The sequence below is a fragment of the Heterodontus francisci genome, chromosome 4 (assembly GCF_036365525.1).
Source record: "Heterodontus francisci isolate sHetFra1 chromosome 4, sHetFra1.hap1, whole genome shotgun sequence".
NCBI classification, from domain to species: Eukaryota; Metazoa; Chordata; class Chondrichthyes; order Heterodontiformes; family Heterodontidae; genus Heterodontus; species Heterodontus francisci.
The window spans coordinates 179213675-179239390 of record NC_090374.1 but is presented as its reverse complement, the minus strand read 5'-3'; the positions used below and the strand labels follow the sequence as shown (position 1 = coordinate 179239390).

General features: G+C 45.2%; 1 protein-coding gene across 5 annotated transcripts in view; it reads left to right on the top strand.

Annotated features, from left to right (window-relative positions):
• Positions 1-25716, top strand: part of LOC137369448 (paralemmin-1-like) — a 492534-nt gene that overhangs the window by 275531 nt on the left and 191287 nt on the right. The gene's annotated exons all lie outside the window — the stretch shown is intronic.

The window sequence follows — 25716 nt, the reverse complement described above, 5'->3', positions numbered from 1 at the left end:
CAAAGGTTCACAACACTCTGAGTGAAGAAATGTCTCCCCATCTCAGCCCTAAATGCTGACTCCTTATCCTGAGACCATGACCCCAAGTTCTAGACTCTCCACTCAAGAGAAACAGCCTCTCCACACCCATTTACTATCCCCCTTCCTATATCAGCTATGAATTGTATTCCTTTTAGGGTTCATATCTTCTGCTTAAAAATCAAGTCAACATTCTTTTGTTGGCATGCCAAATTAAGTAAGCTTTTTAAAAAAAGATTTTCCTTCTCTGCTCTGTGTAACATAATCATAAGCCCATTTCCTAAGTACCGGCTTGCCATTTCATTACTTAATAGTGCCCACACCAAATCATTCTCACTGGCCAACTGACGTGTAGGAGCTTTAAAACCTTTTCCCCTTAAAACCTTAGTGCAGAGAAGATTAAGGGGAGATTTAATAGAGCTATTCAAAATTATAAAGGATTGTTGATTGAGTAGGTAGGGAGAAACTGCTTCCACTGGCAGGAGGGTCAGTAACCAGAGGACACAGATTAAAGATAATTGGCAAAAAGCCAGCAGGAGCGATGAGCAGAATTTGTTCAGTCACCATCTTTGTTGTGATCTTGAATGCACTGTCTGAATGGACGATGGAGGCAGATTTGACAGTTACCTCCTACAGGGATTTGGATCGCTAATTAGAAAGGAAAATTCTACAGGGTTACGTGAAAAGCGCAAGGGAGTGGGACTAATTGGATTGCTCTTTCAAGGACCCGGCACAGAAACAATGGGCTGAATGGCCTCCATCTGCGTCACATGATTCTCAACTTCTATTCGAAGAGGCTATGTCTATGAGACAGCCTATTCTGGAAACCATCTTATGTTTGGTGCAGCACATCCTTTTCCAATGGGATATACGGACTCTTTAAACTCAGCTTTTATTGAAATTATGGGTGAATTTTATTCTGGCGGCAGGGGTCTCGATGTATTGAAAAAGTGACACCGAGCTCCCCACATCACCTCTGCCCTGGAAGGCCTGCCAAATCTAGTGTCAATCAGGCACTTAAGTGGATAGTGGTGGGCCTTCCACAGGATCAAGGACACCATCGCCAGAAGTCCCGCCTTTGGAGAGCTGCCAGCCAATCAGCGGCCGGCTGCTGCCGGAGGAAAACCTACCAAAGGCCGAAGAGCATCACTGAACCCATGCCACAGGTTGGTCAAGGCGGGATGGAGGCCGAGGGGGGGGGAGGGGGTTGGCAGCAAGGGCACTGGGATGGCTGTCAGTGGGCCCCCCTCCCTTCCTGATGCTGGGTCCCTCGTTCAGTGCCTTTTAACAAGAGAGCCCCCTCCTCTCCCCCGGAGCCCGGAAGCAGCCCGCACGCCACACGGCTAATTGTGGCTGCAGTGGGAAGAGGCCCTTAATTGCCCAGTTAAGGGCGTCAACTAGGATGGGGCGGAAAGGCCATTGACTGGCCTTCCAGTCTCGGACTAAATTTTGACGGGAACCACTCCCCCTATCACCATCCCACCAGATTTTATGCTCTCCCTGTCTCCAAACCTGCACGGGGGAGAGCATAAAATTCCCCCCCTATATGTAACAAAATGAACTGATTTAGTGCACTGAACTACACATGATGTCATTCAATTTTAATTCAAACAATAACGTATTTACTGACTATTCCAGTAATATTTGGTGCAACTGATGGGGACCGATACTTCATGAATCTGGAACAAGGTTGCCAGCCGACTTGAGCTTAGAAGCATATTGTCCTTTTAAGCCATCTCACAGCTTGGCCTTTTAATCTTTGAAGAACAGCAGCAGTTAATAGAGTTTAATTATAATATGACAATCCAATGTACTTGAGGGAACCCACTGGGATGCTAAAAATACCAACACACACAAATGCTGCAGTGTGAAATAGGTCAGGTTGGATTATCTTCTAAATAACGTTGCTTGTGCTCAGACCTACAAGTACTGGATTTGAATGTACCTGATATTCAATAAGCTACGAATGTGATAAAAAAATTCTGTTCTTTTATATCAAATGTATATCCAGTTAGATTTACCTATCAATCAATCTTATTAAAATATTAATAATGCCTGCAATCATGACCTTGATACAGAGTGTGTGCAAATAATGGTTTACTTTTTTAAAAATTCATTCCTGGGATGTGGGTGTCACTGGCTGGGCCAGCATTTATTGCCCATCCCTAACTGTCCTTGCAAAGGTGGGGTGGTGAGCTGCCTTCTTGAACCGCTGCAGTCCACGTGGTGTAGGTACACCCACAGTGCTGTTAGGAAGGGAGTTCCAGGATTTTGACCCAGCAGTGATGATAGAATGACAATATATTTCCAAGTCAGGATGGTGTGTGGCTTGGAGGGGAACTTGGAGGTGATGGCCCTCCTATATGGCAACTTTCCTTGACCTTTCGGGTGCTGGAGGTCACAGGGTTGTGGTCTAGTCCTCACCTTTCTTCCCCCCAGCAATTCTGCAATCATTAAATCATTTCAATTTAGGAATTAAATTCTTTAAATTGCAATAAAAAGATTTTACAAGATGTCTGGTATTTTACGCCCCCTTCCCACTCCCCCCCCCCCCCCAACCACGATCCGCCCGCCCCCGGGAGCAGGCTGGAGGCGGGTGGAGGACTTAAAATCGAGTAGGAGGTGGGGGTGCTGTTCCTATCACCCACCCAGCCCCACGGCCATTTTAACAGCTGCAGGGGAGGTTGAAAATGGCCCACCCACCCCCCAGGCCAACTGAGGCCCTCAAATAGCCAATTACTTGCCACTTAAGGGCCTCCTCCCACTGCTGCTGGTATTTTACCAGTGGCAGCCGGGAACTTCAGCACCTGAGGAGGCCGCCTGACCAGGTGGCCTCTTAGCAGGCCCAGGGGTGCGGTGGGGGGCTCACCTGATCAGGCGCCCTATGCCCCACAGAGGGCTCCAGCAGCAGCACAAGCCGCCTCTGATGGAGCATCTCCTCCTGCCCTCCTGAATTACCCCCTCGCCCAGGCCCAGCCAATTGTCTCCGGCGGGACCTGAAATCCCACTTACCTTTGTTGGGGCTGGCATCCATGATGCTGCTCCAGACTGGGTGCAGTCACAGCAGTGGCCACCGCTCCCGCTGGCGCTGCTGGAACAGAGGAGCTGCCAGCCCGCTGATTGGCCGGCAGCTCTTGGAGGCGGAACTTCCTGCCATAGAGGGTGGAAGTCCTATCCGAGGCCAATCCAGGGCCTGGGCCAGGGAAAGTCGCAACATGGCTTCCAGGCCCAGCAGGCACGGGCTTGCCCCCAACTTTTTAAGCCGGTGGGCGGGGCCTGTGCCGCCACGTAAAATTCCATCTGGGGAATTTTTGTCTGTTTCTGCCAATTGAACATGGTTCACTTAAATGTCTGCAGATATAGCTAGCCATATGGCAAGGATTCTCCAGAATTGGGAACATAATAACAGGAGGAGGCCATTCAGCCCCATAAGCCTGTTCCACCATTCAATTAGATCATGTCTGATCTGCATCTTAACTCTGTCTACTCACCTTGGTTCTGTAACCCTTAATACCCTTGCCTACTGATAGATATTTCCCTTAGCCTCCATACAGAAATCTGCAATATTTATCGGAGTATTGATTTCAGCAGCTTTCGGATTAGAACCTCTGTGCACCTGCCTGTAAGCCTGCTGAGAAAGCTGGGATCTACCAATCACCAAGACAATTATTGATTTATTTAATGACAGTCAGGTTTCTGGTCAGAGATGGTGATGAGATGCATGCATAAAATGTTGGTGAACAAACCACCTACGTCTGTTCTTTCACAGGAACATGAGGCATTACTGCTACAGGATTCAGGACGTAATAGATACAGCGGACAGACATTACAAATGCCAGGAATCATGATAATACAGATGGAAGTTTTCTATCATTAAGGCAATGGGATTCGGATATCACAATTATAGTGTTGTCAAGTGTACGGAACAAATTGACAGACAGGCAAAAATATAAGAGTAATTGAAACTTCACTTTGAAGCTAAAGTGAGCTAGCTTATAGGGTTGAAAGTCATAATTTTTAAAAAATAAGCTCAAATTATAGACTCACAGATTCTTTCTGATTTGACGTTATCACTTTAATGTTTTATTGTGATTGGTGAGGTGGGCACAGTCAAAACACAATAGCAGGTTGTTTCATTACAGCTACAAGGACCAGCCATTTGAAGAACATTACAGGTATAGGAGTGAAGGGATCTGAAATACAGGGGGCAGGATGTTCTAACTCCAGATTTAGAGATGTTTTGCCTCAAATTCAATCCACACAAACAGATGCCCAGATATAATTTGTCACCTGTGTTACTCATTGTAGATTTATAGAATCATTCAGCACAGAAGGATGCCATTCGGCCCTTCGTGCCTGTACCTGCTCTTTGAAAGACCTATCCAATTGTCCCACTCACCTGTTCTTTCCCCATATCCCTGTAAATTTCTCCTTTTTAAGTATATTCCCAATTTCCTTCTGAAAGTTACTATTGAATCTGCTTCCACCACCTTTTTAGTGCATTCCAGATCATAACAACTCACTGCGCAAAAAATGGTATCTCCACTGTGTAACTTTGAAAACTAAATGCCATTTTTGGTCTTTGCATCAAGCTGTAATGTAGAGTTAGCCATGTATAGGGAGGGGGAGGGCATGGAGAATTGTAAAGGTCAAACAATAGCAGATGCTGTGACGGTGTCGGACCTGGTTGCTATATGACAGCTGAGCCCTCTGTTTTGGGAGCCAAGATCCACATCAAACCTGCAATCCCACAAAATCCAGTGCGGCTAGAAGTTCATTTAAACATGAATGAGATGAACCAAACCCAGCCCAGACCTGGGATACAACTATTGCTTTGAGCTTAACATACAAGCAGTTGATTTAGAGTCACTGAAGTGAATTTTCAAAACGGGATCGGGAAATTGGCGCCCGGATGATTTTCCGGTCCTGACCCCCTGCCTGAGCTACATCGCTAATGCGACCGGATCTTCAAATGTAAATGCCCTAATTGGGCAGAAGTTGAGCTCAGAGCCCAATTAGTGGCACCAAGAGTCGGCAGGAGGCGGGAGCTGCCTGCTGAGTGTGAATGGTAAAGGCAGGTAATAGCCGTGATGGGGCCTGCCACTACCTTGCCAATGAGAGCAGGCAGCTCCATGGAGGGCCTGAGGAATAAAAAAGGGAGGCAGTGCTTCTAGAATTAGAAATAAAAATGTCCTGTGCTTGGACCGACGCACGATCCCAGTAGGCCCAAAACATTTCCTCATCCAGCAATAAAGTTTGCCCACTGTGGGCCTGACAGCTGTGCACTGGCATGCACCAGACTGGTCAGCTCACCATGATCACCATTGAAAATTATGGTGCAGCCCACCCCCTGGCCCCTTAATGAGCTCCACCATAAGCTTAGTGAGTCTTAATTGGAGGTGAGCGGGCTCCCCATCCCTTCCCCACCCCGCCCTCGCATTCCCTTTCATAAATCCATATTCACTTTGCCCAATCCCGTTTATGCTTTCCAGGTGTTCTGCTATCACATCCTTTATAATAGACTCTAGAATTTTCTCCACTACTGGTATAAGGCTAACTGGTCTGTAATTCTGTGTTTTTTCTCTGCCTCCTTTTTTAAATAGTCGAGTTACATTTGTCACCTTCCAATCTGTAGGAACTGCTCCAGAGTCTATAGAATTTTGGAAGATGACCACCAAAGTGTCCACTATTTCCAGAGCCACTTCCTTTAGTACTCCGGGATGTAGATTATCAGGCCCTTTTTTTTACTAATACTGATTTCCTTCAGTTCCTCCCTCTCATTGGACCCTTGGTTCCCTAACATTTCTGGGAGGTTATTTGTGTCCTCCTTTGTGAAGACAGAATCAAAGTATATGTTTAATTGTTCCACCATTTCTTTGTTCCCCGTTATAATTTCCCCCATTTCTGACTGTAAGGGACCTACATTTGTCTTCACTAATCCTCTTCTCTTCACATATTTATAGAAGCTTTTACAGTTAGTTTTTATGTTCCCCACAAGTTTACTCTCATGCTCTATTTTCCTCTGCTTAATCAACCCCTTTGTCCTCCTTTGCTGAATTCTAAATTGCTCCCAATCCTCAGACTTGCTGCTTTTTCTGGCAATTTTATATGCCTCCTCTTTGGATCTAATACTATCCTTAATTTCTTTTGTAAGGTACAGTTGAACCACCTTTCCGATTTTATTTTTGCACCAGACAGGAATGAATAATCGTTGTAATTTATGCACGTTCTTTAAATATTATCCATTGCCTATCCACCGTTAACCCTTTTAGTAAAGTTCCCCAATCTGCCATTGCCAACTCGCGCCTTATACCTTCGTAGTTTCCTTTATTTAGATTCAGGACCCTCGTTTTGGATTCAACTACTTCATTCTCCATTTTAATGAAGAATTCTATCATGTTATGGTTGCTCTTCCCCAAGGGACCCCGCACAATAAGATTGTTAATTAATCCTTTCTTATTGCACAATACCCAGCCTAGGATGGCCTGTTCTCTGGTTGGTTCCTCAACGTATTGGTCTAAAAAACTGTCACGTACACATTACAGAAATCCTCCTCCACAGTGTTATTGCTAATTTGGTTTGACCAATATATATTGTAGATTAAAGTAGATGGAGATTAAAGTCGCCCTTGATTACAGTTATACCCTTATTGCATGTGTCTCTAATTTCCTGTTTAATGTCATTCCTTACATCTCCACTACTGTTTGGGGGCCAATAGACAACCCCCACCAATATTTCTTGCCCCTTGGTATTTCTTAGCTCCACCCATACAGATTTCACATCATGATTTCCTGAGCCAATATCCTTCCTCACCATTGCATTGATTTCCTCCTTTACTAACAACGCTACCCCACCTCCTTTCCCTTTTTGCCTGTCCTTCCTAAATATTGAATACCCCTGGATGATCAGTTCCCATCCTTGGTCACCCTGCAGCCATGTCTCCGTAATGGCAACTATATCATAACTGTTTATATCTACTTGCGCTGTTAATTCATCTACCTTATTGCGAATGCTCCGCGCGCATTAAGACACAATGCCTTTAGACTTGCCTCTTTAACATTATTAGTCATCTTAGCTTTATTTTGCACAATGGCCCCATTTGTTTCTTGCCCTTGTTTTCTCTGCCTTCCGCTTTTGCTTCTTACCTTTCTGTCTTTCATTTCTATCCTTGTTTCCCCCTCCTCTGTCTCCCTGCTCAGATTCCCATCCCCCTGCCATTCTAGTTTAAACCCTCCCCGACAGCACTAGCAAACACCGCCCTGAGGAAATTTTAGATTAGATTAGAGATACAGCACTGAAACAGGCCCTTCGGCCCACCGAGTCTGTGCCGAACATCAACCACCCATTTATACTAATCCTACACTAATCCCATATTCCTACCAAACATCCCCACCTGTCCCTATATTTCCCTACCACCTACCTATACTAGTGACAATTTATAATGGCCAATTTACCTATCAACCTGCAAGTCTTTTGGCTTGTGGGAGGAAACCGGAGCACCCGGAGAAAACCCACGCAGACACAGGGAGAACTTGCAAACTCCACACAGGCAGTACCCGGAATCGAACCCGGGTCCCTGGAGCTGTGAGGCTGCGATGCTAACCACTGCGCCACTGTGCCGCCCTTGGTCCCAGTCCTGCCCAGATGCAACCTGAACAGGTCCCACCTTCCCCAGAACCGGTCCCAAAGTCCCAGAAATGTGAATCCCTCCCCCCTACACCATTTCTCCAGCCACGTATTCATCTGATATATCCTGCTATATCTGCTCTCGCTAGCACGTAGCACTGGTCATAATCCTGAGATTACTACCTTTGAGGTCCTACTTTTTAATTTACGTCCTAACTCCCTATATTCAGCTTGTAGGACCTCATCCCTTTTTTTACCTATGTCGTTGGTACCGAAATGTACCACAACAACTGGCTGCTCGCCCTCCCCCCTCAGAATGCCCTGCAGCCGCTCAGAGACATCCTTGACCTTAGGGAGGCAACAATCCCCTTACAATTGAATCCCCTATCACTATAGCCCTACCACTCTTCTTCCCCTCCTGTGCAGCAGAGCCACCCATGGTGCCATGAACTTGGCTCTTGCTACTTTCCCCTGAGCCATCTCCCCCAACAATATCCAAAGCACTATATCAATTAGAGAGGGGGATGGTCACAGGGGATTCCTACACTACCTGCCTTCGTCTACTCTGCCTGGTGGTCACCCATTCCCTTTCTGCCTTTGCGGCATTTGCCTGCAGTGTGACCACCTCATTAAATGTGCTATCCACAATGATCTCAGCATCGTAGATGCTCCACAGTGAATCCACCCGCAGCTCCAGCTCCGTAATGTGGGTAGCCAGTAGCTGCAGATGGATACGTTTCCTGAACACATGGTCATCAGGGACACTGGAAGCGTCCCTGATTTCCCACATAGCGCAGGAGAGCATATCACGGGTGTGAGCTCTCCTGCCATGACACCTTTAGATTACCTAGTTGCTCCCTTTAATTAAAAAATACTAATTACGTTAGGGGCCTTGTTCTACTCCAAACACTACTCACTACAATCTAAAGTCCTTACCTTTACTTTTGAAGCTACTGATAAATCCTACTAAAAATCAGTACAGTTCACTAGTTAAAATAAACCTTACTCAAAAAAAAAGCTACTCACTTGTTCCTTATTATTAAGCTATTTATACATGTACTCTAACAATGGTGTACTAACTCAGCTATTTAGGGCTATTCCCTAACAGCAGTTACTCACCAACCAATCACCTTGCAGCTTTCCTGTGATGTCACGACTCACTCCGTTTTCAAACTCCGGCGCGCCTGGTCTCCTCTCCGCTGCTCTACCAGAAGGTAAGTGCTCTAGGCCGCGATCCTCGGGCTCTATTTATCTGTTCCTCACTCCGTGTTCTTCCGGCAGGTCTGCTCTTCTCCGCTGCTCTCCCTGATGGTATTTCAAACATATAAAATTCTTAAGAGGCTTGACAGGGTAGATGCTGAGAAAATGTTTCCCCCACCTGGGGAATCTAGAACACAGGATTACAGTCTCAAAATAAGGAGTCAACCATTGAGGACTGAGATGAGGAGAAATTTCTTCACTGAAAGCTGTGGATGCTCAGTCGTTGAGTATATTCAAGACAGAAATCAATAGATTTTTGGATACTAAGGGAATTACACGATATAGGGAAGGTGGAGTTGAGGCAGAAGATCAGCCATGATCTTTTTGAATGGCAGAGCAGGTTCAAAGGGCCAAATGGCTTTCTCCAGCTCTTATTTCTTATATCTTTATGACAGGCGACCAAAAGCTTCGTCATAAAGGGATGCCTTGAGGATGTGATAAGGCGCTATCTAAATACATGCTCTTTTATTCCAATTGGAATACATTGTTAGTATTACTTTGTTGTTTCCTGTCTATTATAATTGGAATTATAAAGTCTAGAACAGAGTGCCAGCAACAGTAGTTGTCGTTTTCGGTCATCATCTCCTTCCCTGCTCACACATTAGTACTGATAGAATCTGGTCAAGGTACTTGGAGCAAGACCTGGAAAGTGTTGTCTTGGAAACCTGGCAGCAAGGTGGATTAAATTGGTGACATTAGCACAGTCAAAGGACACAACAAGCATTGGTTGGCTGTTGCCATGGCAGCAAATCATGAGGTGGCTGAAAAAGTTGGTTTAAATGCCATTTTTATGCTGCTCTTGGGGTGGCCAAATGACCTGCGACCCAGGGTGGTTTTAGCTTGCAGTGTGCGATTTGTCCTGGCGTAGTTCAATAGGCGATGAAGACTGGCTCTTTGTACTGGGTTCAGCAGTTCCTCACAGGGTCCCTGAAGTTTCCAGTCTGAGGCACGGTCAAAGATCACATCCTTTACACTGTGTAATTCTGTTGTTGATAGGAGTACCCCTGAGATGCCGCTAACAGCATATCGCCCGGGTGAAAACTGCTGGCTGTTTTTCATGGGAAAAAGCTATGGAAAACATGGATGAGTACTTTGAATGTTTCCTTTTGGAAAAATGGCATAGAATTTACAGCACAGAAACAGGCCATTTGCCCCAGCTAGTCTGTGCCAGTGTTTATGCTACACATGAGCCTCCTCCCACCCTACTTCATAAAACCCTATCAGCATAACCTTCTATTCCTTTCTCCCACGTGTACTTATCTAGCTTCCCCTTAAATGCATCTACACTATTCGCCTCAACCACTCCATGTGGTGGCAAGTTCCATACTCTCACAACTAAGTGTCAGCTATGGCTCAGTTTAAAGAACTTTCACCTCTATGTCAAATGGTTGTGGGTTCAAAAACCCCCTCCAGGATTTAAGCACAAAAGTCTAGACTGATGCTCCTGTGCAGTCCTGAGGGAGTGCTGCACTGTTGTGGGTGTTGTCTTTTGGATAAGATGTTGAACCTGACGCCCTGTTTGCCCACTCAGGCGGATGTAAAAGATCTTATGGCACTATTTCAATGAAGAGCAGAGAAGTTATCGCTGGTGTCCTGGCCAATATTTTCCCTCAATCAACATCACAAAAATTGATTATTTTTATTACATTGCTGTTTGTGGGAGCTTGCTGTGCACAAATTGGCTGCCATCTTACCTACATTACAATTATGACTACACTTCAAAAGTACTTCATTGGCTGTAAAGTGCTTTGGGATGTCCTGTGGTTGTGAAAGGTGCTATATAAATGCAAGTCTTTTTTTTAACTTTCTGGGTACAGAAGGTTCTCCTGAATTCCTTATTGAATTTAATAGTGACTACTTTATTTTGATGGCCTTGGGTTTGGACTCCCCCCCCAAAAGTGGAAACATCTGGCTGTATTTTCCTGGCCTCGTGGAGATGCGTTCGGAGGCAGGGTGCTGGGAAAGTGCGGGGAGCTGCGTCAGGACGGCTCCCGATGCATTCCCGTCTCCGAGGCAATTTCCTCAGGGTGGACTGGGAACAGGATGGGCTGCTCATTGGAGGCAGTCTCCCAGCAGCAGGCTGCGGGGGCGGAGTCCATTCGAGTCAGAGGCTCCTTGCCCCAACGACAGGGCCGCAGGGATCAAAGGCCGCCACCATGTCCAAAACTAATCCTGAGGAGCGGTTTTTCTTCCATCCCGATAGCCCTACTGGCTTCAGGCATCTTTATTTGCTGACCTCTCTGCAGGCAACCGAGAGCGCCTCCCTTTTGCCTTGCCCCCATGCTCGCCTTTCTGCCTCAGCAGCACCCACTTCTCCCAGTTGTCCTGTGCTGTGGGCCCTCTGATTGGGCCTCCAGCCTGCCACCCTTAATAGGATGGTGAGCACAGAGGCAGCCAATTAGGAAGCCAGCCTCCAGAATGTTGCGCTGGCAGGCGCGCTGACAACATAGGCGGGCTTGAGACTCCCATGTGGGCCCGACATCGGGGTCCTGACGCCACCAGAAAATTCAGCCCATCCTCTCTATGTCTACCCTATTGAATATATATTATTTAATTACTAGGTCACCCTTCTCTACTACCATTTTCATCAAGTCATGAACGAATGTGCTTGACCCAATTCACATAATTACATTGTGCTAACATTTCCAAGACACTTTTTGAACAAGACTAAAATAAGACTGTGAAACATCTTTATCTACAGCATGCTTTATAAACGTAAACCTGCATGCGCCGTTCTTGGCAAATTAGTTTGCACCAGGAAATAAATGTGCTTGAGTTTACCAAGACCAACATGAGAGCTCATTCTATACTGAAAGTTTCAGAACACTTTATACAGTTGAATGGCACTGCCAATAATTTGAAAATATAAGCACAAATCGGAGTTCAGTTAGACTGTGACACAGCCGTGTACTGAATGCATCACATCCTAAAATGAAATTAATATTATTTATTCATTCCTTTCCTGCTGAAAGGCCTGCTGATTTCTTCTGAAATATTCATGATGTCAGCTGGTCCATCCTTGAGATAGCAATATTGGAAGCAGCATTACAGCTTTAGGAATATCCGTCAGTGAGATAAGCACTCAGGTGCCTAGTAAATGAAATTAGTCTGTCAGGCAGATTGGACCAGGGTTCAACAGGGATAACAGGCAAACCAGGTGGAAAAACTTCGGCCTCCCAAGGATTCCTGAATAAAACTAGAATTGTATATTAACCAGAAGGTCAAAGTAAAACTGTACAGAATCCACATGAAAACTAGAGTTCTCTAAAATGAGAATTCTGCATAACCCATACAGTAAAATTTGAACTGTATGCAATTGTCAGATTAACACCGGAACTATAATCGACAGAATAACACCGGAACTGTAATCCATCAAATAAAACCAGAATTCTAATTGACAGAATAACAACAGAATTGTAATCCACAGAATAACATCAGAACTGTACACAACCTATAGAATAAAACTAGAACTGAACATAAACTATACAATTATAGGGAATTATATGACTGTACAGAACCGAAGGGAACCATTCGGCCCCTTGAATCTGCACTGGATCTTTCGAAGAGCAATCCATTCAGTCCCACTTCCCTGCTGTTTCCCCATATCACTGTAGTTTATTCTCCTTAAATACTGAGCGAATTTCCTTTTGAAGGCTACTATTGGATCTATATCCACCACCCTATCAAACAGAGCCTTCCAAATTCCAACCACGCGTGCATCTAAAGGTTTTCCCTCATGTCTCCTTTGGTTCTTTTGCCAATCAGCTTAATTTATTTTATTCTTTCATGGGATGTGGGCGTCGCTGGCTAGGCCAGAATTTGTTGCCCATCCCTAATTGCTCTTGAGAAGGTGGTGGTGAGCCGCCTTCTTGAACCGCTGCAGTCCATGTGGGGTAGTGACGCCCACAATGCTGTTAGGAAGGGAGTTCCAGGATTTTGGCCCAGCATCAGTGAAGAAACAGCTATTGTCTTGAAGACCCCCACCTGCCAAAAATGAGGCATATTAATTTTGTCATATGAACATTAATTTTAAACTGATGCTGGAGTGAAGAACTGACTTGTTTAAAAAGAGATCACCAGACACTTGGCTGGAGGATATTTGCATACTAAGAGACAGTGCTTGGAGAGACAAAAGAATTGCTCATTGATTCAATTAACAGAGATTGGGTTGGGCAATGGTGATCCACATTGTCGGGGTAAGAAACAGCACTACAGCCCCCCACCGAGAGCTTTGGAATCCACAAATGCAGGAGTGGTTAATGCAGCTGGTCACATGACTAACTGGTTGGTCCAGGCTTTTTGAACTAGACACAGGACAATTTGAATTCAGACTGCAGAGATTGCAACAGAAGCTGGAAGTTGTCTAGCCCTCTCTCACTTTCTCACAAGTCTCCGGACCCACTGAAGACATGTAAACCTCAAGATAGAAAAGACTCCTACATTGAAACATGTTGAAGCGTGCACTGGCCCCAACAATCAGCAAGACTTACTGGCAACCAAAGACTCAACATCAAACTCAAAGGACCGTAAATAACTACCATCTATTGCCTCAAACTTTTTTCCTTTTATTCTTCTCTACTTTTTCTGTCTCTATTTGCGTGTGTGTTTATCGCATATGCATGCTAGTGCGGTCGTGTTGCGTATTCATAGCCGTTATCCAAATTAGAGTTTAAGATTAATAAACTTCCACCTTTATTGTTTAAATCTAAGAAAACCTGTCTAATTGATTTCTTTGCCTTACAATTGGAAAGAGGTGAACAAGGATTTATTGAGGGGGAATTTAAAACACAGCGTTTAAAAATAAAATCCTGTTATGGTTAAACCAGGCAAAGGCTGAGAGGGAACCCCTAGACCCCTTCTCACCTGGTCGTAACACTATATAGTTCCAAGTCAGGATGGTGTGTGACTTGGAGGGGAACTTGCAGGTGGTGGTGTTCCCATGCATCTGCTGCCCTTATCCTTCTAGGTGGTAGAGGTCGCAGGTTTGGAAGATGCTGTCAAAGGAGCCTTGGTGAGTTGCTGCAGTGCATCTTGTAGATGGTACACACTGCTGCCACTGTGTGTCAGTGGTGGAGGGAGTGAATGTTTAAGGTGGTGGATGGAGTGCCAATCAAACGGGCTGCTTTGTCCTGGATGGTGTCGAACTTCTTGAGTGTTGTTGGAGCTGCACTCATCTAGGCAAGTGGAGAGTATTCCATCACACTCCTGACTTGTGCCTTGTAGATGGTGGACAAGCATTGGGGAGACAGGAGGTGAGTTACTCGCCGCAAACTTCCCAGCCTCTGACCTGCTCTTGTAGCCACAGTATTTATATGGCTGGTCCAGTTCAGTTTCTGGTCAATGGTAACCCCTAGGATGTTGATAGTGGGGGATTCAGCGATGATAATGCCATTGAATGTCAAGAGGAGATGATTGGATTCTCTCTTTTTGGAGATGGTCATTGCCTGGCACATGTGTGGCATGAATGTTACAAGCCTGAATATTGTACAGGTCTTGCTACATATGAACATGGACTGCTTCATTATCAGAGGAGTCATGAACGGTGCTGAACATTGTGCAATCATCAGCGAATATCCCCACTTCTGACTTTATGATGGAGGGAAGGAAATTGATGAAGCAGCTGAAGATGGTTGGGCCTAAGACACTAGCCTGAGGAACTCATGCAGTGATGTCCTGGTAAAAAGATGATTGACCTCCAACAACCACAACCATCTTCTTTTGTGCTAGGTATGAGTCCAACCAGTGGAGAGTTTTCCCCCTGATTCCCATTGACTCCAATTTTGCTAGAACTCCTTGATGCCACACTCAGTCAATTGCTGCCTTGATGCCTCCACCTCCTGTTAGTTGTTTAATTGCCCACCACCATTTACTACTGGATGTAGCAGGACTGCAGAGCTTAGATCTGATCCGTTGGTTGTGGGATCGCTTATCTCTATCACATGCTGCTTACTCTGTTTGACATGCATGTAGCCCTGTGTTGCAGCTACACCAGGTTGACACCTCATTTATAGGTATGCCTGGTGCTGCTCCTAGCATGCCCTCCTGCGCTCTTCATTGAACCAGGGTTGGTTCCCCTACTTGATGGTAACAGTAGAGTGGGGGATATACCGGGCCATGAGGTTACATACTGTCGTTGAATATAGTTCTGCTGCTGCTGATGGCCCACAATGCCTCATGGATGCCCATTTTTGAGTTGCTTGATCTGTACCTTCTGGGTTATCAACCCTTCAACCATTTAAAGGTCTGCTACCTGACCTGAACCCGACGGAACCCGATGACATGTGTCGGGTTCGGGTCGGGTCGGGTTGCACTTCCGGGTCCAGCATTCGGGCTTGGGTCAGCACGTTCTATCACAGGTCAGTGGCTCCAATGTTAATTTAATTTTTGGACAAGAAAGGTGGTTTTGTTACAGTTATTTTAAGCTAGTGCAGATCAGCAACAAAGTGAAATACGAAAGGTAAGTTAACTCATGGTCGGGTCAGGTCGGGCGCGGGGAAAAAATGGAAGGGCTCGGGCCGGGTCAGGCTCGGGTCAGATGTGGTTCTGTCAGGCTCGGTTCGGGTTTTTTTTGCAGACACGAGCAAACCTTTACAACCATTAGAAACAGTTTCATTTTATTTACTCTATCTAAATACTTCATGATTGTCTACATATTCTGTCAAATATCCTCTTAGCCTTCTCTGCTGTAAGGCGAATAACCCCAGCTTCTCCAGTCTATCCACATGACTGTAATCCCTCATCCCTGGAAGCATCCCAGTAAATCACTTCTGTACTCTGTCCACAGCTTTCACATCCTTCCTAAAGTGGGGTGTCCCAAATGAACACAATACTCCATCTAGGGCCGAACTAGTGTTTTTGAAGCCTTTTGGAAAGGTTAAAAAAAATGCAACAAAACCATGAGCAAAATGGAACTATCTTCTGCACCTTGTCCCTAACTTATCCCTTTGAAACATTGAACAGGCTGGGGCACTTCTCTACAAAACAGAAGGCTGAGGGGTGACCTTTATATAGGTTTAGCATAACCTCCTGGCTTTTGTACTCTAGCAAGATTCTATTAGCTTGGATATTTGTCCATCTAGCAGACTGAACTGAATGTTACTCTTGTCACTGACCTTACTCCCTCCCACAGTGGCCACTGTTTTAGTCTGAACCAGATTGTTCACAATCTCAGCATCTTACCTGACCCCAAGGCAAATGCTGTTAAATGTAATGTGTGGCTGTTTCATGACCCATCTGTCAAGGAAGCAAGTGAAGTATTATAGCATTGATGCATTTAAGAAGAAGCTATATCAGCACATAAGGGTGAAAGAAATAAAAGGTCATGCTGATAGGCTTAGATGAAATGGAGTGAGAATTCTCATGGAGAACATAAATTGCATATACTTGCTGGGCCGAATGGCCTGTTTCTGTGCTGCAAATTCTTTGTCACTGTTTGTAAACAATTTTCATCTTGACCCGGTATTCGTTAATGACCCACAAAATGTATCGGAGATTGAAGTTGTAGCCGTCCCTGGGAGACAACGACCACAGAACAATCAACTTTAACATGATCTTCGAGTCAAAGAACTGAGGGAACAACTAAAGAAGATGAATTGGGGATTATACAACAAGAGAAATTTTGGACTGTAGTCAGGCAAATCTTCTTCACACGCAATGGGATCTATGTCTAGGAGAGGCTTCCAGGTAGGGTAGAGGAAGTGAAAACTCTTGAAAGGTTTAAGAAATAATTGACTTCTGCAATTGGGAATCTTTAGGATCTCTCTGGAAGGATGGCTGAGTTAATATGATGTAAACAGTATTCTGCTTTTGTGATTATCTGAGTAAGCACCATGGTGATCCTTGATTTCAACACAGCAGGTATAAACTACAGGGAGGAGGAATTGTGTTGAACATTGTGATTGGAGCATAGAACAGATGAGTGAGGACTTTCAGACTAATAGTCACCATGGCAGTGTCAATAAAATAGGACAAGGAAAGAATGGTAGTGGAAATCTGGGACTTCTCCTCCAAAAAGCTGTTGTGGCTGGGGGTGAGGGGGTGGGCGGGGCGGTGTTGCAATTGAAAATTTGAAACCTGAGATTGATAGGTTTTTATTAGGCAAGAATATTAAGGGTTACAGAAACAAGGTGGCCAGTTGAAGTTCAGATACAGATCAGCCATGATATAATTGAATGCAGAACATGCTTGAGGGGCTGAATGGCCTCCTGTTTCTGTCAGAAAGAGGGAGATTGGAGGTGTGAAAAGGACCACCTATCAGCTTCTGTATCCTACAGTGGAGGAGTTGTTAAAATAACCTCAACATGTTTCAGTACAGCATGTTTTTTTGGCAGGACTGGCTTTCACTTCATCTGAAGCAAAGAGTGAATAGAGTAATGAATAGCCTTTGGAGACAGTTTGCACAGAAAGATCCCTTGAAAAAGATTCATTTATTGCTCGATTATTTTTTTCATTGTTACATTAATGTGCATTTTACAGCAAACTAAAAGACTATTTTGGAGAATTGCTGTAACAGGGAGGGTATCAGATTTCTGAGGCGGTGGGATCTGTACAAGATGGACGGGTTACACCTTAACAGGATCGGAACTAATATCCTCACAGGGCGATTTGCTAGTGCTGTTGAGGAGGGTTTAAATTACCTTGTCAGGGGGATGGGAACCTGAGGGGTAGCTCAAATTGGAAGGAAGTAAAACTGGTAGCAGGAGATAGAAAAGTAGCAAGCGACATTAGACGGCAGGCGAAACAAATGCAAGCATCAACTAGGTTTAGAATGCAGAATAATGTTAAGAAGACAAGGTTAAGGGCACTCTACCTGAATGCATGCAGTATTCTCAACAAGGCAGATGATTTAAAGGCACAAATAGAGGTAAATGGGGATGATCTAATTGCCATTACAGAAACGTGGCTACAGAGTGATCAAGACTGGGGAACTGAAAATTCAAGGATATTCGACATTTAGGAAGGACAGGAAAAAAGGGAAAGGAGGTGGTGTTGCGCTGATAATAAGGGATGGGATCAATACTTTAGTAAGGGAGAATATCAGATTGGAAGAACAAAATGTCAAATCTGTTGGGTGGAGCTAAGAAACAGTAAGGTAAAGCAAACATTGGTAGGAGTTGTTTATAGGCCACCAAACAGTAGTGGTAGTGTGGGGTATGGTATTAATCAGGAGATTAAAGAAGCATGTAGTATAGGTAATATAGTAATCATGGGCGACTTCAATCTGCACATAGACTGGGTAAACCTAATGAGCACTAATGCTGTTGAGGACGAATTTCTGGGGTGTATTAGGGATGGTTTTCTAGAGCAGTATGTTGTAAAACCAACTAGATAACAGGTTATTTTCGCTCTAGTATTATGTAATGAGAAAGGGCTAATTAATAATCTTGTTGTAAAAGAACCTTTAGGGATGAGTGACCATAATGTGATAGAATTTTACATTATGTTTGAAATGAGGTAGTTCAATCTGAAGCCAGGGCGTTAAATTTGAACAAAGGAAATTATGAAGGTATGAGGGGCAAATTGGCTGAGGTGGATTGGGAAAATACATTAAAAGGTATAACAGTACATAGGCAATGGATAGTCTTTAAAGAATTCTTACATAGTTTACAGAAACTATATATTCCTTCAAGGCACGAAAACCCCAAAAGTAAAGGCAGTCAACCGTGGCTAACAAAGTAAGTTAAGGATTGTATAAGGTTAAAAGAAAATGCCTATAAAGTTGCCAGAAATAGTAGTAAACCTGAGGATTTTAGAATACAGCAAAGGAGGACAAATAAACTGATAAAGAAAGGGAGAAAAGAATATGAATGTAATCTAGCAAAAAAACATAAAAATGGACTGTAAAAGCTTCTACAGGTATGTAAAAAGGAAACGTTTGGCAAAGACAAATGTGGGTCCATTACAGGCAGAGTCAAGAGAATTTATAATGGCGAATAGAGAAATGGCAGAGAAGCAAAATGATTACATTGTGTCTGTCTTCACTGAGGAAGAGACAAGAAATCTCCCAGAATTAGAGATCCAAGGGACGAGGGAGAATGACGAATTAAAGGAAATTAATATTAGTAAGAAGGTTGTATTGGAGAAATTAATGGGACTGAAGACTGATAAGTCACCAGGACCTGATATTCTACATCCCAGAATGTTGAAAGAGGTAGCTATGGAGACAGTGGATGCATTGGTGATCATCTTTCAAAATTCTCTTGATTCTGGAGCGGTTCCTGCAGATTGGAAGATAGCAAATGTCACCCCACTATTTAAGAAGAGAGGGAGAGAGAAAATGGGGAACTACAGACATGTTAGCCTTATATCAGTAGTAGGGAAAATGGTAGAATCTATTCTGAAGGATGTGATAAATGGACACTTGGATAATAATGATCTGATTGGGCATAGTCAACATGGATTTATGAATGGAAAATCATCTTTGACGAGCCTGTTGGAGTTTTTTGAAGATGTTACTAACAGAATTGATAAAGGGGAGTCGGTGGACATAGTATACCTGGATTTTCAGAAGGCTTTTGATAAAGTCCCCCACAGGAGGTTGGTTAGCAAAATTAAAGCACATGGACTAGGAGGTAATTTACTGGCATGGATTAAGGATTGGTTAACAGGCAGAAAACAGAGAGTAGGAATAAACGTGTCATTCTTCCATTGGCAGCCTGTGACTAGAGGGGTAACGCAAGCCCCCGCTATTCACAATATATATCAATGATTTGGATGTGGGGACCAAATGTAATATTTCCAAGTTCACTGATGACACAAAACTAGGTGGGAATGTGTGTTGTGAACAAGGTGCAAAGCGGCTTCAAGGGGATTTGGACAGACTTAGTGAGTGGGCAGGAATGTGGCAGATGGAATATAATGTGGAAAAATGTGAGGTTATCCATTTTGGTAGGAGGAATAGATGTGTAGGGTATTTCTTAAATGGTAAGAGATTAGAAAGTGTAGATGTATAAAGGGACCTGGGTGTCCTCATCAATAAGTGACTGAAAGCTAACATGCAGGTGTAGCAAGCAATTAAGAAGGCTAATGGTATGTTAGCCTTTATCGCAAGAGGATTTGAGTAAAGGAGTAGTGAAGTCTTGCTTCAGTTGTATAGAACCTTGGTTAGACCGCACCTGGAGTACTGTGTGCACCTTTTTTCCCCTTAGCTTCGGAAGAATATTATTGCTAAGGAGGGAGTGCAACGAAGGTTCACTAGACTTGTTCCCAGGATGGTGAGACTGTCCTATGAAGAGAGTTTGGGAAAACTGGGCCTCTATTCTCCAGAGTTTTGAAGAATGAGAGGTGATCTCACTGAAACCTACAAAATACTTAAAGGGATAGACAGGGTAGATGCAGCTAAGATGTTTCCCCTGGTTGGGGAGTCTAGAACCAGGGGACACAATTTCAAAATAAGGGGGAAGCCACTTAGGACAGCAATAAGGAGAAATTTCTTTACTCAGAGGGTTGTGAATCTTTGGAATTCTCTACCCCAGAGGGCTGTGGAAACTCAGTCATTGAGTATGTTTAGAGTAGAGATTGACAGATTTCTAAATACCAATGGCATAAGAGGATATGGGGATAGTGTGGGAGAAAGGCATTGAAGTGGATGATCAGCCATGATCATTTTGAATGGTGGGGCAGGCTCAATGGGGTGAATGGCCTACTCCTGCTCCTATGTTCCTATTTTTGAAGCTTTATGGAAAAGTTAAAAAAATGCGACAAAACCATAAGCGAAATGAAACTATCTTCTGTACCTTGTCCCTATCTTATCCCTTTGAAAGATTGAACAGGCTGAGTGCTTCTCTACAAAAGAGAAGGCTGAGGGGTGGCCTACTAGAGGTCTTTAAAATTATGAAGGGGTTTGATAGGGTAGATATAAAGAATAGGTTTCCACATGTGGGGGAGACCATGACTAGAGGTCATAAGTGTATGATAGTCACGAATAAACTCAATTGGAAATTTAGCAGAAACCTCTTTACTCAGAGTAGTTAGTATGTGGAACTCACTACCACTTAGAGTTGTTGAGTTGAATAGTATTGCTGCATTTCAGGGGAAGCTAGAAAAATACATGAGGGAGAGAGGAATAGAAGAATACACTGGCTCCCAGTTAAGCAATGGCTCGATTTTAAAATTCTCATCCTTGTTTTCAAATCCCTCCATGGCCTCCCCCTGCCCCCTCCCTATCTCTCTAATCTCCTCCAGCCCCAGAACTCTGAGATCTCTGCGCTCCTCTAATTCTGCTCTCTTGAGCACCCCGATTTTAATCGCTCCACCATTGGGCTTTTTTTTGTTTTTTTTAATTTCCAAAATATACTTTATTCGTAAAAAACTGTAAAAAAAATACATTATAAAACAGTTCAAAACAGCACCAAGTCAAGCACCAAAACAGTGCAAAGGAGATCAGTTTCCTTCAATACAATCATGAGTTGCCTCACAACCCTTCCATTTCATTTGTCATGCCATATACATTTTTACATTTTACAGCAAACGAAAATTTTCCCGATACAGTTCGAGGGGTTTTCCATGGATCCAGCCCCTCAGTTCACCTTGGTGGGGGGACCTTATACTGTGGTCTTTCCCCATTGAGGCTTTGCTGCAGCTGCCCCAAGCTTTAGTGCGTTCCTCAGCATGTAGTCCTGGACCGTGGAATGTGCCAGTCTGCAACATTTGGTCGTGGACAACTCTTTGCGCTGGAAGACCAGCAAGTTTCAGGCAGACCAAAGAGCGTCTTTCACCGAATTGATGGTCCTCCAGCAGCAGTTGATATTTATCTCGGTGTGTGTCCCTGGGAACAGCCCATAGAGCACAGACTCCTGTGTTACAGAGCTGCTTGGGATGAACCTCGACAAAAACCACTGCATCTCTTTCCACACCTGCTTTGCAAAGACACATTCCAGAAGGAGGTGGGCAACAATCTCTTCCCCACCACAGCCACCTCGAGGGCATTGTGCGGAGGGGGCGAGACTTCGGGCGTGCAGGAAGGATCTGACGGGAGGGCTCTTCTCACCACCAGCCAAGCTACATCTTGGTGCTTGTTTGAATGTTCTGGTGATGAGGCATTCTGTCAAATGACTGGCAGTCTGCTCGGGGAACCATCCGACCGGATCCACCATCTCCTTTTCCCGTAGGGCCTTGAGGACATTCCGTGCAGACCATTGCCTGATGGATTGGTGGTCAAAGGTGTTTTTCCGCAGAAACTGCTCCACGAAGGAAAGATGGTATGGCACGGTCCAACTGGATAGAACCTCAGCAGGTAGTGACACTTGATGTTTGCATACTGGGGATCTACACACAGCTTGATGCAGCTGCGCACAAAGGTGGTCATCAGGATGAGGGCGACATTGGGTACATTTTTCCCGCCTTTATCCAGAGGTTTGAACATCGTGTCCCTCCGGACCCGGCCCATTTTGGATCCCCAGATGAAGCGGAAAATGGATCGGGTGACCGCCACGGCGCAGGAGTGGGGTGTGGGCCAGACCTGCGCCACGTACAGCAAAAACGTGAGCGCCTCGCACCTGATGACGAGGTTCTTACCCATAATGGAGAGAGATCGCTGCTCCCACATGCTCAGCTTATGGTGTACCCTTCCTCATCCGGTGAGGAGGAGCTGCTATAGTCTGTCTCAGGCGGTAGCCTCCTCTTGCTATTGGTTTGAGTGGTGCACTGTTCCGCTTTTGGAGGTTTTTTCTTTGTGGTTTTCCTTTGTACCACTTGCCACTGGCTGGTTTGTCCATCTGCTGCCTCCTCCTCCATTGATTCTGTCTGTGGAGGAGGGGTTTCCGAGCGCAGGGTAGGTGCTGGGTCACTGGTTTCAGCTGCCTCCCCTTTCTTCTCCTTCTCAGGTAGACTTGCCTCACTGCGGAGAGGGTTGCTTGTCTCCTTTCGAGCACCGGACGCCTTTGTCATACCTTCTCCCGGCCTTTCCTTGGACCTTGCCACCTGAGCATAACTGAGGCAGCGTTTGGGGCAGGTTTTGTAGAGGTGACCTGCCTCACCGCACAGGTTGCAACACTTACTCTGCTTACAGTCCTTAGTCTGATGGCCTTCCTTCTTGCAGTTCTTGCAGACGACTGTGCTGCAGTTAGCTGCCACATGACCAGATTTGCTGGGCTGCCCAGCATAGACCAAGAAGCCTCCACTTCCCCCGATAGCAAAGTTGGAGGGAGGGTGGATGATGGCTCCGTTGGCATCGACCTTCAAGGTCACCTTGACCTGCCACTTGCTGGTCCAAATGCCAAAGGGGTCCTTGACATCAGTGCTGCTGCCGGCCACCTCGACGAAGGTGAGTACATCCACGACAGGAACTTGAGGGTTGTAGAGGTGAATTGTCACCACCCGGTCATGTTGTGATGGCAGCGTGAAGAGTGGCTCCACTTTGAGGATGGACAGCGGCGCCTGGTTTCCCTTCTCCTTGAACACCTTCAGGAACTTGATGCATCCCGCCACATTCTTGACCATCACGTCAAAATATCCAATGCTGGGGAAGTCCTGCAGGCAGAAGATGTCCGCAGCTTGGAATCCACAGCAATCGATGAGGATTTCCTTGATGAAGAAGGTACGGTCAACTGGTGCATCTCCTTCCTTGTCCTTCACCGCCACCTGAACGGTGTTACGCACTCCCTGCCCTGAAGCTCTCGAATTGGTTATTACTCAAAGCATACCTGGGACAGGTAATCTGCTCCACCATTGGCAGCCGGGTGTACAGATGCCTGGGCCCTAAGCTCTGGAGTTCCCTCACGAAACCTCTCCTCCTCTTTACCTCGATTCCCTCCTTTAAGATGCTCTTTGTCCAGGCTTTTGGTCATCTGTCCTAATATCCTCTTATGTGGCTCTGTGTCATATATTGCTTTACAATGCTCCTGTGAAGTGCCTTGGGACATTTAATTACGTGAAAGGCACGATATAAATATAAGTTGTTGTTGTTGATATGCAAATAGGATGAGATGAAGTGGAGTCTGAGAAGGCTCATTTGGGCATAAACAACAGCACAGACAGTTGGGCCGAATGGCCTGTTTCCGTGCTGTAAATTGTGTCATTCTGTGCAACTGTTTGCTTTAACATAATTATGAACCTTTTATCCACGAAAGGGAAAGAGTTAAACAAAAAAAAGAGAAGGGGTTAACTTAAATTCCTAAAGCATGACTTGCTTTGTAAAAATTAGGCTTAGTTTTGATTGGCTTCTCACTGGTCCCCGCACAGACAATAGGAGGGACGGGTGTTTGAAGTGAGTCAAACTGACGACATTGAATGTGTGAGGCAGCTCCCCCCCCCCCCCCCCCACCTAGCTTGTTCCAATCCGTCCTGCTTTGTATTGGGAGGCTACTTGAGAGATCGGAGAGAGAAATAACCCACACACACACACACACACACACACGTTGCCTGGGTTTCATTCATTATTCAAAGGGGAAGAGAGAGACACAAGGATCGGAAATCGGACGAGTGAAGGGGTCAGTTTCCTCCTAACCGGAGTTCTACAACAGCAACAAAAAGCGTCTTAGATATCAACAAACTGAACTGCAAACAGCCCATTGCATCGTCCCCTGGTCTCAGGAGCTGGCAGTGAAGTTGCAGGACGGTCAGGTAGGTGTGTGGGGCTGAGATGGGGCAAAGGAGGAGGATTAAGTGCTTCAGAAGAAGGGCCAAGGTGGAGGAGGGAGGGAGGGGGGTTAGATGGGTTTAGATGGGAATATTTATAGGGTTTTACTTTAAAAATACTAAATGGGAAATAAAATGCAGCCCGCAGAGTTTCCACCCCACAGCCCACTCCACTGCAGTTAAGTATTTGGTTTCTGGAAGAGCGCTACTGCAGCAGACTCGGGTGTTTCGATTTGACGTGTCCCCACCCCGCCCCCATCAAGGACAGGAGGGACTGGGACAGCGACTCCCCAAATGTTCTCCCAGAGACATGTGCAGTGAACACTTGACAGCCCGAGGAGCCCTAAATGTGCACAAACAGTGCTGGGCTCCTGCTCTCTCTCTCTCTCTCTCTCCTCCTGATAATCAGAAGGTGAGGAGTGGGTATGATGATACTGTGTGAACTGAAGTGATGGGAAATGGGGCGATTGCATTCGAACTGTATTTTACAAAGGGTATGCAATGTACAACGGCTTGGACTGGAGTGTGATGCTGGGCTCCCGAGGGGAGTTTTGTTGTGTTAGGGCTTAACTGGAAGGTGAGAGAAGAGAATTAGGATAGATAGCATCAGCAAAAATTGTGGTGTGTCTATATATATATATATATATATAATATATTTTTGCATGAAATCATACAGCACAAATGAGTCCATTCGGCCCATCATGCCTGTGCCAACTTTTTAAAAATTCCTTCACAGGATGTGGGCATCGCTGGCTAGGTCAGCATTTATTATCCATCCCACGATTGCCCTTGAGAAAGTGGCGGTGAGCTGCCTTCTTGAACCACTACAGTCCTTGGGGTGTAGGTGCACCTACAGTGTTGTTAGGAAGGGCATTCCAGGATTTTGACTCAGCGACTGTGAAGGAACGGTGATATAGTTCCAAGTCAGGATGGTGAGTGGCTTGGAGGGGAACTTGCAGGTGGTGATATTCCCGTGCATCTGCTACCCTTGTCCTTCTAGGTGGTAGAGGTCTCGGGTTTGGAAGGTGCTGTCGCAGCAGCCTCGGTGAGTTGCTGCAGTGCATCTTGTAGATGGTACGCCCTGCTGCTACTGTGTGTCGGTGGTGGAGGGAGTGACTGTTTAAGGGGTGGATGGGGTGCCAGTCAAGCGGGCTGCTTTGTCCTGGATGGTGTTGAGCTTCTTGAGTGTTGTTGGAGCTGCACCCATCCAGGCAAGTGGAGAGTATTCTGTCACAT